Source organism: Triturus cristatus, chromosome 9 (genome assembly GCF_964204655.1).
Source record: "Triturus cristatus chromosome 9, aTriCri1.1, whole genome shotgun sequence".
In the NCBI taxonomy this organism is placed as follows: Eukaryota; Metazoa; Chordata; class Amphibia; order Caudata; family Salamandridae; genus Triturus; species Triturus cristatus.
The window spans coordinates 1,248,414,755-1,248,428,425 of record NC_140592.1 but is presented as its reverse complement, the minus strand read 5'-3'; positions in this window follow the sequence as shown (position 1 = coordinate 1,248,428,425).

Sequence of the window (13,671 nt, the reverse complement as noted above, 5' to 3'; positions counted from 1 at the left end):
TGGATCTTCTCATCTCCTTGGATAATGGATGTCTACACACTACCAATTACAAAAAACCCACGGATAGGAACAATCTCCTTATCTATGACAGTCACCACCCCAGGGCACTCAGGAATAACCTACCGGTCGGCCAATTCCTACGCCTCCGAAGGAACTGTGACACCACCAAAGAATTTGAAATACAGTCAGATCTCCTCAGAGATAATCTGGAAAAACGGCACTATCCGAAGAACATTATTCGTCAGGCACACAAGAGAGCCAAAAACAGCACTAGGGCTGCACTGCTCGAGACCAAAGAAAAACCTGTACTAGACACAATGACCTGTGTCACCACATTCACTCCGAGCTCGAATAATGTGCAAAGAGCAATCAGAAGACATTGGCCTATACTAAATTCCGGTTCGTTTGAACCAGGTCCACCACCCCTTTTCGCTTTCAAACGCACAATGAATCTGAAAGACCATCTAGTACATACAAGGCCAAAACCACTAACCACACACCAAACCACACTCTGGTCTCTACCACCTGTAGTAGGCCACTACCCTTGCGGCTCCTGTTCGAGCTGTGCAGAGACTACGGTTTCCAAGGAAATCGACTTAGGCCTCAATACACCGTGGCGCCAAATGAGACACACTAACTGTAACACAACCAATTGTGTCTACACCATTGTATGCCCATGTAACAAGAGGTATGTAGGAATGACTACTAGAGCAGTCAAGGTCCGCATGGGGGAACATAAGAGCACCATCAGACGAGGCAAGACCAACACAAAACTGTTGACACACTTTGCAGAGGAAGGACACACCGCTAATAGTCTAAGATGGACCATCATTGATTCCAATCCTCACTGGACAAAACAGATCTTGTTCAAACAGGAACAACGATGGGTCCATAGACTGAGATGCGATACAACAGGTCTGAACGATGAAATTCCATGGGTGGAGCTAACATAAAATCCACTTGCATCCCCCCACCTGCTGAGACTTCTGGCTCTGTCATACAAGCAGAACAACCTTCGATACGACGAATATCGAAGAATAATAGCCATTATAAGACATTCTGAATACAGGCTTAAATACCTACCCCCCATTCACTCGACAAAACATGTGGTATATTTGCGCTATTTTTGATTGATGGGACACAACAACGGCTTTAATTTACACAGAGTCTGCATCTATCACTAGCTCACCACAGAAGCCCCCATATCTCCCTATATCATGATCTTTGGCTTTTTCGCACAAAAACTTTATTGATACTCAATAATATACACACGAACATTTTTTTCGTCAATACGGGTAGTTACCCCAACACGATATATTAGTAACCGATTCCCAAGAAACAGAGCCCAGTCTCCGATATGAAGGGCATACTTTGACAACAGAGACCGCAATTTGTACGACGCTCCGTCCTACATCAGGAAGCGTCTACATATCGCCAGAATAACCATGACAACCTTTCACACAACAATTAGACTGACGATCGCTCCCCAGACGCTACCACGTCTGCGAATGGCGTCCCACTTGTTGCCATAGTTACCCAACCACGCAACGTAGTGACATCATTTGTCTGCGCCCAGGGACAACCCCAATCAGAACAGTGCAGCACGAGTAATCAGATATAAGCGGATGACTTCGCTCTATCGCTACCCATTCCAGCGATAGACGGAGAAGGGGTAGGTCACTACGTCCCGGGCGAAGGAGCACGTGTGAGTATTTCCAAACGAGAGAGGTGAGCCTAGCCGCGCCATTTTTGGGTTTGACATAGATACCGATTATCATGACATCTTGCTCTGTCTCCCCCTCTGTTAGTCTCTCCTAATGCCAACTCCACTTTGCTGATGGAGCCCTGATCCCTACAACTTGAGGGTAGGCTTCAACTAGTTATCAAGTTTTTTACCTTTTTACTTCACCACTGTTTCACGGTTACAGATATTTGTGTTATCTTCATACAAACAAACACACCACTGTAGAGATACTGCTCGTCTCCCGTTATAGCCACGAAAAAGCCAGCTTCAGTTCCCACGGGGTAAGGTTCTTGCCTCACACGAACAGCTGGACAAGTGAGACACCCGAATACGACGATACTCTCACTGCACAGTAACGGATTCAAGGCACTTTGATGTCATAGCCCTCACAAACGAGTCCGTCACACGCGCATGTTATGTTGACTTTAGAAGCATGGCTTGCATTGTAACTATCCTGTGTTGCTTATATGGCATTCTTAACATACAATGTATAAGTATTTACTTTGATGTTACTTTTCTTTGCATTTTTCTCTCCCCTGTCCATGTGTGTGTCTCTCCCCCCTTTTTCCCTACCAATCCAGGTTGGGGTGAGGTTTCCAGATAAGACAGGTAAACCTCTCAGCGCAAAGACGCTGATCAACCTTAGTATTGAGGTACAACAGGTATACAGAACCACACTTCACTGATACCTGTTATTACTATTTTTTTCACTCACAAACACTTTCACTCACTATTTAAATTATCTTAGGTCCTGACGAAGCGCATTTGGGATCCCTTAAGGACCCTCCCATAAGCGCGAAACATGTTGACCACTCACCAGTAGGTTCCCCACTCACATTCCTGAGAGCAGCAGTTACTTTCCAGGATCTGCCCTCTTTTATTTCTTTCACTAAGAGTAGCTCCAGGATTATTAATTTTAACCATTTGCCAGGTAGAGCTGTGAATAAAGGTCTGTAACTCCACCCAGCAATTTTTTAACCGCACCACCCACTTGTCTTCCTATAGGCCCACACACACCCATGCACAACTGCGGCGTCTCCAACCAAAAGATCTCCGCCAAAGAGCCCTCTTGCGGGGCCCGTGGGGGACTGCAGCGCCACCCCCACGAGGAGCAACGCCCTATGATGAAGTAAGACACCCGAAAGGGTGTGTGAGGGCACTATATACAAAAGGAGAAATTCCCCACACCGCATTGAGAGAACACACACAACCATATTCCCTTAGGAACAGTTACCCTCTTGTAATATTTAAGTGATTCTGAGGGAGCACGGGTACTGGACCTACTCTCTAACTAAGCTCCCGGTCCCCCCTCTTTTTGTGAAATAACAATGTTGGGTCACCTACAAGTTCACCACCCCTTACCACCCCCAGGGGAACGGACTGGTCGAGCGGTTCAACAGAACCTTGAAAGGAATGATCAAGGGCCTGGAAGAGCCCCTGAGGAGGAGATGGGACGTCCTGCTGCCATGCCTCCTGTTCGCCTATCGAGAGGTTCCACAGAAATCCCTGGGCTTCAGCCCCTTCGAACTGTTGTATGGGCACCCCGTCCGAGGGCCCCTCAGCCTGGTCAAAGAGGGCTGGGAGGCGAGCATCCAAGATGCCCCCCCCGACGTCTACAGGTACCTCTTGACCCTGCGGAACCAGACTCGGAAGTTCCGGGCCCTGGCAAAAGCCAACCTCGAAGCCAGTCAAGAAGACATGAAACGCTGGTATGACGAAAATGCCTCGACCATCGAGTTCGAGCCGGGCCAGCAAGTCTGGGTCATGTCGCCCATGGACCCCTGTGCCCTTCAGGACAAATGGACCGGGCCCTTCTCGGTGGTTGAGCAGAAGAGCCCCGTCACCTACTTGGTCGACATGGAGTCCCCAAGAACCCCCTCCGGGTCCTACACGCCAACCGGCTTAAGCCCCACTTTGCCCGAACCGAACTGAGCCTGCTGCTGGCTACCGACGATGGGGGCGAAAGCGACTCCGAGCCCCTACCCGACCCCCTGGGGTCCTCGGACCAAGACGGCTCCATGGAGGGCGTCAAACTCTCCACCACCCTGACCCCAGAACAGCGCCATGACTGCCGGCAGCTGCTGCAACCCTTCGCTGCCCTCTTCTCTCTCACGCCCGGGGTGACCCCCTGGTGCGTCCACGACGTGGATACCGGGGACAGCCCCCCTGTGCGACACCGCGCCTACAGAGTGCCCGACCGGGTCCGAGCCTGCATACAAACGGAGGTCTCCAAGATGCTCGCCCTCGGAGTCATCGAGCCATCCGACAGCCCGTGGGCCAGCCCTGTGGTCTTGGTGCCGAAGGCCGCCGCCCCCGGCACCCCCCCGGAACTCAGATTTTGTGTGGACTACAGGGGCCTAAACGCAGTCACCAAGACCGATGCCCACCCCCTGCCATGGGCAGACGAGCTGATCGACCGCTTAGGGGCCGCCCGCTACCTAAGCACTTTTGATCTCACCGCTGGGTACTGGCAGATCAGGCTCACCCCCGGCGCCCAGGAACGATCCGCCTTCTCCACCCCCGATGGGCACTACCACTTTCGGGTGATGCCCTTCGGTATGAAGAACGCCCCAGCGACCTTCCAGAGACTGGTGAACAAGGTCCTGGCCGGACTAGAAGCCTTCAGCGCGGCCTACTTAGACGACATTGCAGTCTTCAGCAACCACAGGGCCGCGCACCTAGGACACCTCAGAGAAGTCCTGGCCGCTCTCCAAAGGGACGGGCTCACGATTAAGGCCAGCATGTGCCAGATCGGTCAAGGATCAGTGACCTATCTGGGCCATCAGGTGGGGAGTGGCCAGGTGGCGCCCCTCCAGTTGAAGGTCGATGCCATCCAGGCGTGGGAGCCACCCGCCACCCAAACAGCTGTCCGGGCCTTCTTAGGCCTCACAGGCTACTACCGGCGATTTATCAAAGACTATGGCAGTATTGTGGGCCCCCTCACGGAGCTCACTTCCAAAAAGCAGCTCAAGACGGTGCACTGGACACCCCGCTGTCAGACCGCTTTTGAAACCCTCAAGGCGGCCATGTGCGCTGCCCCTGTACTACAGGCCCCTGACTACGGCAAGGAATTCGTGGTTCAGACAGATGCCTCAGAGTACGGGGTTGGGGCGGTCCTCTCCCAGATGGACACCGAGGGCCTCGACAGACCTGTGGCCTTCATCAGCCGCCGACTGCTGCCCCGAGAACAGAGGTGGAGCACCATCGAGCGGGAGGCCTTCGCCGTGGTATGGGCTCTCAAAAAGCTCCGGCCCTACCTTTTCGCCACCCACTTCCGAGTCCAGACTGACCACCGGCCCCTGCGGTGGCTAATGCAGATGCGGGGTGAGAACCCCAAATTGTTGCGATGGTCCATCTCGCTGCAATGGATGGACTTCACCGTAGAGCACCGGCCCGGCAACGACCACGCCAATGCCGACGGCCTATCCAGATTCTTCCGCCTCAGCGAGGAGAACCCCCAAGGAGATGGGTGACTCTCCCTGCCTTCAGCTGGGGGGGACGCTTGTTGGAGACGGCCTTGTGGCGTGGTCCTGTTCCCCTTCGCCAAGCCGCACGAGGTCCCCTGCACCTCGGGGCTCCTCCATTTTGGATTGTACGTGACTCTGCGCACCAGCCTACGTGACCCCGCTCAACCCGGCCTCGGCCCCAGCCAGCCCCGACATCAAGGCACCAACAACTGGCCAGGGGGTACCACGTGAACACTTCCCCACTCCCGGCGGAGGGCAGTATCGATGGGACCCCCAACCGTCCTCCCACACCTAGGTGCGATCGCCCCACAGCTCTCCTGAGCCTGGCGCCTCTCCTGCTGAGCGTCTGGCCGCTCCCGACCCGGCCTCTCCGCCCCCCCCGGGCGCAAGGGTCCGGACATCAAAGGGCTCCAGACCTATATCTGGGGCGACCCTGCAACAGGACAGCAGTTGTATCCCGGAGACAAGAGCCCTGCTGATCGGATCGCAGCTGACCCTACGGAAAAAGACTCATCCTGGAACCACGCTCTGAGCCCTGCTGACTACGTCGCGGCTCCACCGTGCTTAAAGACCTTCACGAACCTTTGGGGCCCTGCTGACGCTGTCGCGGCCCGACCTTGTTGAACTTGCCATCAGATCCCAGCTGACCTCGTCGCGGCTCGACCGAAGCAGACCTACCACCGGAGCCCTGCTGACTGTGTCGCGGCTCGACCCAAGCGGAACTACCACCCGAGCCCTGCAGACACCATCGCGGCTCTCCACGTCCGAGCTGCTTTGAGACCAGCACCTGCTGCTCCGATCCCCGGAGCCACCTTCGGCCTAACGCAAGGTCTGGCGCAGAGCTTCCCCGTACCAGGCTGGTACTAAGACTGTCCCGCTACCCTGCCCCTACAAAGACATTGAGGCTCTTTCTGGATCTCTCGATCCCCCTGTAAATATTTCGAATGTGCTACTATTGATAAAGTACCTAGATAAGCAACTGATACGGAGTCCTGTGTGGTGGTGTTACTGGGCCTAGTACGATCATAGGAGAAAGACCTCTCCTAGGAGGCTTCTCGGAGGCGCTTGGCTATAACTTTGCGGTTGGAAGGTGCCCCGGAGTGGGCCCCCTGACTCCCTGGTGGTCCTCCCTCCCACACTGGGTATGTGTGGAGAGTGTGCTGATGTGGGGTGAGCGTGTCTGGTTGGTATGGGGTGCGTGTGCCTGTGTGGGTGTGGGGCAAGTGTGTCTGGGTGGGTGTGTGGAGAGTGTGCTGGTTTGGAGTGAGTGTGTCTGGGTGGGTGTGTGGAGAGTGTACGGGAGAGGGGTGAGTTTGTCTGGTTGGTATGGGGTGCGTGTGCCTGTGTGGGAGTGAGGCAAGTGTGTCTGGGTGGGTGTGTGGAGAGTGTGCCAGTGAGGGGTGAGTGTGTCTGGTTGGTATGAGGTGTGTGTGCCTGTTTGGGTGTGAGTCGAGTGTGTCTGGGTGGGTGTGTGGAGAGTGTACTGGTGTGGGGTGAGTTTGTCAGGTTGGTGTGGGATGCATGTGCCTGTCTCGGTGTGAGGCGAGTGTGTCTGGGTTGGTGTGCTAGTGAGGGGTGAGTGTGCATGGTTGGTATGGGATGCATGTGCCTGTGTGGGAGTGAGGCGAGTGTGTCTGGGTGGGTGTGTGGAGAGTGTGCCGGTGTGGGGTGAGTGTGTCAGGTTGGTGTGGGGTGTGTGGGCCTGTGTGGGGTGAGTGTGTTTGGGTGGATGTGCGGAGAGTGTGCTGGTGTGGGGCAAGTGTGTCTGGGTGGGTAGGTGGAGAGTGTGCTGATGTGGGGTGAGTGTTTCAGGTTGGTGTGGGCTGTGTGGGCCTGTGTGGATATGAGGCGAGTGTGTCTGGGTGGGTGGGAGGAGAGTGTGCTGATGTGGGGTGAGAGTGTCAGGTTGGTGTGGGGTGTGTGCCTGTATGGGTGGGGGGTGAGTGTGTCTGGGTGGGTGTGTTGAGAGTGTGCTGGTGTGGGGTGAGTGTGTCTGGGTGGGTGCATGGAGAGTGTGCTGGTGTGGGGTGAGTGTGTCTGGGTGGGTGTGTCGAGAGTGTGCTGGTGTGGGGTGAATGTGTCTGGGTGGGTAGGTGGAGAGTGTGCTGATGTGGGGTGAGTGTGTCAGGTTGGTGTGGGGTGTGTGTGCCTGTGTGAGTGTGAGGCAAGTGTGTCTGGGTGGGTGTGCGGAGAGTGTGCTGGTGTGGGGCGAGTGTGTCTGGGTGGGTGTGTAGAGAGTCTGATGTGGGGTGAGTGTGTCAGGTTGGTGTGGGGTGTGTGGGCCTGTGTGGGTGTGAGGTGAGTGTGTCTGGGTGGATAGGTGGACAGTGAGGTGATGTGGGGTGAGTGTGTCAGGTTGGTGTGGGGTGTATGTGCCTGTGTAGCGGTGAGGCGAGTGTGTCTAGGTGGGTGTGCGGAGAGTGTACTGGTGTGGGGTGAGTGTGTCTGGGTGGGTGTGCAGAGACTCTGCCGGTGCAGGGTGAGCGTGTCTGGTTGGTGTTGGGTTTGTGGTCTTGTACTGCTGTGGGGCAAGTGTGTCTGGGTGGGTGTGTAGAGAGTGTGCCTGTGAGGGGTGAGTGTGTCAGGTTGGTGTGGGGTGTGTGTGCCTGTGTGGGTGTGAGGTGAGTGTGTCTGGGTGGGTGTGCGAAGAGTGTGCTGGTTTGGGGTTAGTGTACCTGAGTGGGTGTGTGGAGAGTGTGCTAGTGAGGGTTGAGTGTGTCTGATTGGTATGGGATGCATGTGCCTGTGTGGGTGTGAGGCGAGTGTATCTGGGTGGGTGTGTTGTGAGTGTGCCGGTGTGGGGTGTGTGTCAGGTTGGTGTGGGGTGTGTGGGCCTGTGTGGATGTGAGGCAAGTGTGTTTGGGTGGGTGTGCGGAGAGTGTGCTGGTGTGGGGCGAGTGTGTCTGGGTGGGTAGGTGCAGGATTTGCTGATGTGGGGTGAGTGTATCAGGTTGGTGTGGTGTGTGTGTGCCTGAGTGGGTGTGAGGCGAGTGTGTATGGGTGGGTGTGGCAAGAGTGTGCTGGTGTGGGGTGAGTGTGTCTGGGTGGGTGGGTGGAGAGTGTGCCGGTGAGGGGTGAGTGTGTCAGGTTGATGTGGGGTGTGTGGGCCTGTGTGGGTGTGAGGCGAGTGTGTCTGGGTGGGTGGGTGTGTGGAGAGTGTGCTGATGTGGGGTGAGTGTGTCAGGTTGGTGTGGGGTGTGTGTGCCTGTGTGGGTATGAGGCGAGTGTGTCTGGATGGGTGTGCTTAGAGTGTGCTGGTGTGAGGCGAGTGTGTCTGGGTGGGTGTGTGGAGAGTGTGCTGGTGTGGGGCGAGTGTGTCTGGGTGGGTGGGTGGGTGGGTGGGTGGAGAGTGTGCCGGTGAGGGGTGAGTGTGTCAGGTTGGTGTGGGGTGTGTGGGCCTGTGTGAGTGTGAGGCGAGTGTGTCTAGGTGGGTGTGCGGAGAGTGTGCTGGTGTGAGGCGAGTGTGTCTGGGTGTGTGGGTGTGCGGAGAGTGTGCTGGTGTGGGGTGAGTGTGTCTGGGTGGGTGTGTGGAGAGTGTGCTGGTGTGGGGAGAGTGTGTCTGGGTGGGTGGGTGGAGAGTGTGCCGGTGAGGGGTGAGTGTATCAGGTTGGTGTGGGGTGTGTGGGCCTGTGTGAGTGTGAGGCGAGTGTGTCTAGGTGGGTGTGCGGAGAGTGTGCTGGTGAGGGGTGAGTGTGTCTGGGTGGGTGTTTGGAGAGTGTGCTGATGTGGGGTGAGTGTGTCAGGTTGGTGTGGGGTGTGTGTGCCTGTGTGGGTATGAGGTGAGTGTGTCTGGGTGGGTGGGTGGAGAGTGTGCCAGTGAGGGGTGAGTGTATCAGGTTGGTGTGGGGTGTGTGGGCCTGTGTGAGTGTGAGGCGAGTGTGTCTAGGTGGGTGTGCGGAGAGTGTGCTGGTGTGGGCAGAGTGTGTCTGGGTGGGTGGAGAGTGTGCCGGTGAGGGGTGAGTGTATCAGGTTGGTGTGGGGTGTGTGTGCCTGTGTGGGTATGAGGCGAGTGTGTCTGGATGGGTGTGCTTAGAGTGTGCTGGTGTGAGGCGAGTGTGTCTGGGTGGGTGTGTGGAGAGTGTGCTGGTGTGGGGCGAGTGTGTCTGGGTGGGTGGGTGGAGAGTGTGCCGGTGAGGGGTGAGTGTGTCAGGTTGGTGTGGGGTGTGTGGGCCTGTGTGAGTGTGAGGCGAGTGTGTCTAGGTGGGTGTGCGGAGAGTGTGCTGGTGTGAGGCGAGTGTGTCTGGGTGTGTGGGTGTGCGGAGAGTGTGCTGGTGTGGGGTGAGTGTGTCTGGGTGGGTGTGTGGAGAGTGTGCTGGTGTGGGGAGAGTGTGTCTGGGTGGGTGGGTGGAGAGTGTGCCGGTGAGGGGTGAGTGTATCAGGTTGGTGTGGGGTGTGTGGGCCTGTGTGAGTGTGAGGCGAGTGTGTCTAGGTGGGTGTGCGGAGAGTGTGCTGGTGAGGGGTGAGTGTGTCTGGGTGGGTGTTTGGAGAGTGTGCTGATGTGGGGTGAGTGTGTCAGGTTGGTGTGGGGTGTGTGTGCCTGTGTGGGTATGAGGTGAGTTTGTCTGGATGGGTGTGTGGAGAGTGTGCTGGTGTGGGGCGAGTGCGTCTGGGTGGGTGTGTGGAGAGTGTGACAGTGAGGGGTGAGTGTGTAAGGTTGGTGTAGGGTGTGTGTGCCTGTGTGGGTGTTGGGTGAGTGTGTCTGGGTGGGTGTGTGGCGAGTGTGCTGGTGTGGGGTGAGTGTGTCTGGGTGGGTGTGTGGAGAGTGTGCTGGCATGGGGCAAGTGTTTCTGGGTGGGTGTGTGGAGAGTATGCTGGTGTGGGGCAAGTGTGTCTGGGTGGGTGTGTGGAGAGTGTGCTGTGTGGGGCGAGTGTGCTGGTGTGGGGCGAGTGTGTCTGGGTGGATGTGTGGAGAGTGTGCTGGTGTGGGGCGAGTGTGTCTGGGTGGGTGTGTGCAGTGTGCTGGTGTGGGGCGAGTGTGTCAGGTTGGTGAGGGGTGTGTGGGCTTGTGTGGGTGTGAGGTGAGTGTGTTGGGGTGGAGAGTGTGCTGTGTGGGGCGAGTGTGTCTGGGTGGGTGGGTGGAGAGTGTGCTGGTGTGGGGTGAGTGTGTCAGGTTGGTGTGGGCTGTGTGGGCTTGTGTGGGTGTGAGGTGAGTTTGTTTGGGTGGGTGGGTGGAGAGTGTGCTGGTGTGGGGTGAGTGTGTCAGGTTGGTGTGAGGTGTGTGGGTGTGAGGTGAGTGTGTTTGGGTGAGTGTGCGGAGAGTGTGCTGGTGTGGGCCAAGTGTGTCTGGGTGGGTGTGTGGAGACTGTGCTGATGTGGGGTGAGTGTTTGGTTTTGTATGCTCGAGGCCTGGACATGCCTGTCAGGCACATGGCTTATCAAAACGGATCCGAAGTGAGACTTTGATGCGGGCCGCTCACCAGTGAAATGAAAGGGAATTCATAGCTGCCATGTTTTCAGACTCCTTGTGTGACATCTCCATGCTTAAATGACTAAGTGGCATATCAGCAAAAACCGGCGATAATTATCGCTAAGCGCACTTAGCGCTAGGATAATTATCGCCGGCTGGCATGGATTTTTATCGCTGAGATAGCGTGCTATCAATAACGCTGATGTCAAAAGCGATAAAAATCCTCACGCTAACTGCCTAACGTGAGATTATCGCTGGAAACCCAGCGATAATCTCATGCAATGTGGCGTTAGCTTGATGATAGGGACTCAGAAACTTAGCCATGATATCCACCTTCCATAGGATATCATGGCTAAGTCAGTCCTGAAGCAGGCGTAAGGAAAGTAGCGATAACGGGGGTTATCGCTACTTTTCTTGCCTCTATGCTTCATAGCGCGGGGCTTGATGAGAGGAGAAATGTCGCTTAGCGACATTTTTCCGGTCATGTCAGGTCAGGAACGCCCACTTTGCAGCTCATTAGAGATGCAAAGCTGAGCGTTAGGAATTCCTACGCTAACGCAAGTTTTCACGCATTAGAGTGAGCTTGCTAATTAGGCGATAAAATTATCGCCGCTTTTCGGCTGAAAACGGCCGCAAAAGCGGCGATAAATTTATCGCCTCACCTTGCTGATATGCCCCTAAATGCATGACATTTAGAGTGACACGTTTGCGCAAATAAAATCAACAATGAAGTGCATGGAACGATATCAGTATCCGAAACTAAGGGGCATATCAACAAGCAGGCGATAAAAAATTCTCGCCGCTTTTGCGGCCTTTTTCGGCCGAAAAGCGGCGATAATTTTATCGCCTAATTAGCAAGCTAACGCGTGAAACATTACTTTAGCGTGGGGATTCTTTACGCCCAGCTTTGCATCTCTAATGAGATGCAAAGTGGGCGTTCCTGACCTGGCATGACAGGAGAAATGTCGCTAAGCGACATTTCTCCTATCAGCATGCCTAAGTCTATGAAGCATAGCGTCAGGAAAAGTAGCGATAACCCCTGTTATCGCTACTTTCCTTACGCCTGCTTCAGGACTGACTTAGCCATGATATCCTATGGAAGGAGGATATCATGGCTAAGTTTGTGAGGCCCTATCAACAAGCTAACATGAGATTCTCGCTGGGTTTCCAGCGATAATCTCACGTTAGGCAGTTAGCGCTAGGATTCTTATCGCTTTTGAGATAAGCGTTGCTAATAGCACGCTATCTCAGCGATAAAAATCGGCGCTAGCCGGCGATAATTATCCTGGCGCTAAGTGCGCTCAGCGATAATTATCGCCGGTTGGTGTTGATATGCCCCTAAACTCTTTGGAGCAACAAGAAGTTCTAAAACGAACTCGAAGCTGCAACTTTCAGATTATATTTCAGATTATTTTATGAAGTCACCTGAAGATGAAAGGCCAACAAAAGAGCTACAGAACATGTTGTGCTTTAGGCCAATCGCCCCCATGGCACTGTGGTGCTGCGCTCACCTGTGCCGATCAGCAGTGAATCCTCCTCTCTGCAGTGCCAGGCTAAGCCAGAGAGGGCCTCTGGCCCGGGTTCTGCAGGGAGACGTGAGCTCAGGGTGGGGGTGCTGTGGGAGGCTGAGCTGCTGCAGGTGGGGGGCTGCCTGCTCTTTCACAGTGGGCTGGTGCTGACTGTGGCCTGGCTGCATTCTTTCTTGCCTGTTTCTGAGCTCTCTCGCCGCGCACTGGGCTCTCTGATGGCAGCTGCTCGCCATCCGAGGAATGTAATCCCTGGCAGAGAGGGTTGCCACCTGGTCGGTATTTTAATATCCCAGCTGCCTCAAACATTTACAAAATCACCTAAAGCCGGTATTTTGAGCCTTTGTCCGAGCATTCTTCGAACATACTTCGAAGCATGGGGAGAGGTTGTGGCCTTACGGCCAGAGCTGCCGACCTTGGAGCTGGGGATCCATGTCGGAGTCCCGGCGTCGGCTCGGCTTCCTGTGATTCTGGGCAAATCACCCAATCTCCCGGTGCCTACCAAAAATGAATGTGTCCTTGTGGAACGTAACTGGTGCTTATGTAAAGCGCTCCAATATCTTCGGATCGAGTTTGCGCTGTATAAATCTGCAAAACAAAAAAATACTTCGAACAGTAAATAGAAAGTATTTTAAATGTGTTTTAGACCTGGGTTGTGATCCGTGACTAATAATTAAAGTAAACGAGGACTGAAAGTCATGTTACAAAGGAATACTCACAATTTAATTTACAGTCCTGTTTAGTATCACAGATGGGCCTTTGCAGGCTCTTTAAACAGCAACCAATGTCTGGGTTTTAATCTTGGGAAGGTGGCAGTCATACTGGCAGACCTGTGCTGGCATGGCCTTGAAGTATGCACCCGCGCCAGCCCAGACTCACTGCACCTTCTCTGAGGTGAGGACAAGGTTACAGGAAAGCTGTTGACACATTCTAGCGTCAAAGACCTAGTTTATAAATCAACGTAGAGCCGAAAAATTTGACAGAGCCACAAAATGCTGGTTAGCATGTCTTTGTAAGAAAAGGTACGGCAAAGCAGCACATTGTGCACCCTTGTGTTAACTTTACACCAGGTGGGCGTTCCATGAGTGGTGCATGGGCGTTCCTTGCATCCAACCAAGGATTTTGACACAACCCTATAGTTACCAGAGGCGGCTCCTCTATTAGGACAGTGCGAGAAGCACAAATATAAAATGGTAAAACTCCCATTTTATGTTTCTGCTTCTAGCACTGTGAGAAAGCAGGAGGGTTTGGTTGGGGGCGGGTGGGTGGGCAGGTCTGCTGGAGGGCAGGGGAGGAGTGGCTAGCCCAATGCTGCGGGCCCTGTTTGGTCGGCTCCCTGGGGCCGACCAAACCAGTCATGCGCACTCTCCCTTTTCTCCGCAGCCTACATGGACAAAATGGCCTCCCCATAGGCACCTGGCTGGGCGTCGTCCCCACCAATCACAACACTGCAATCACAGCGTTGTGATTTGCTTAGGGGAGGAGAGGGAAGCTGCCAGCTTCCTGTTCTACAGGACCCGGCCAGAA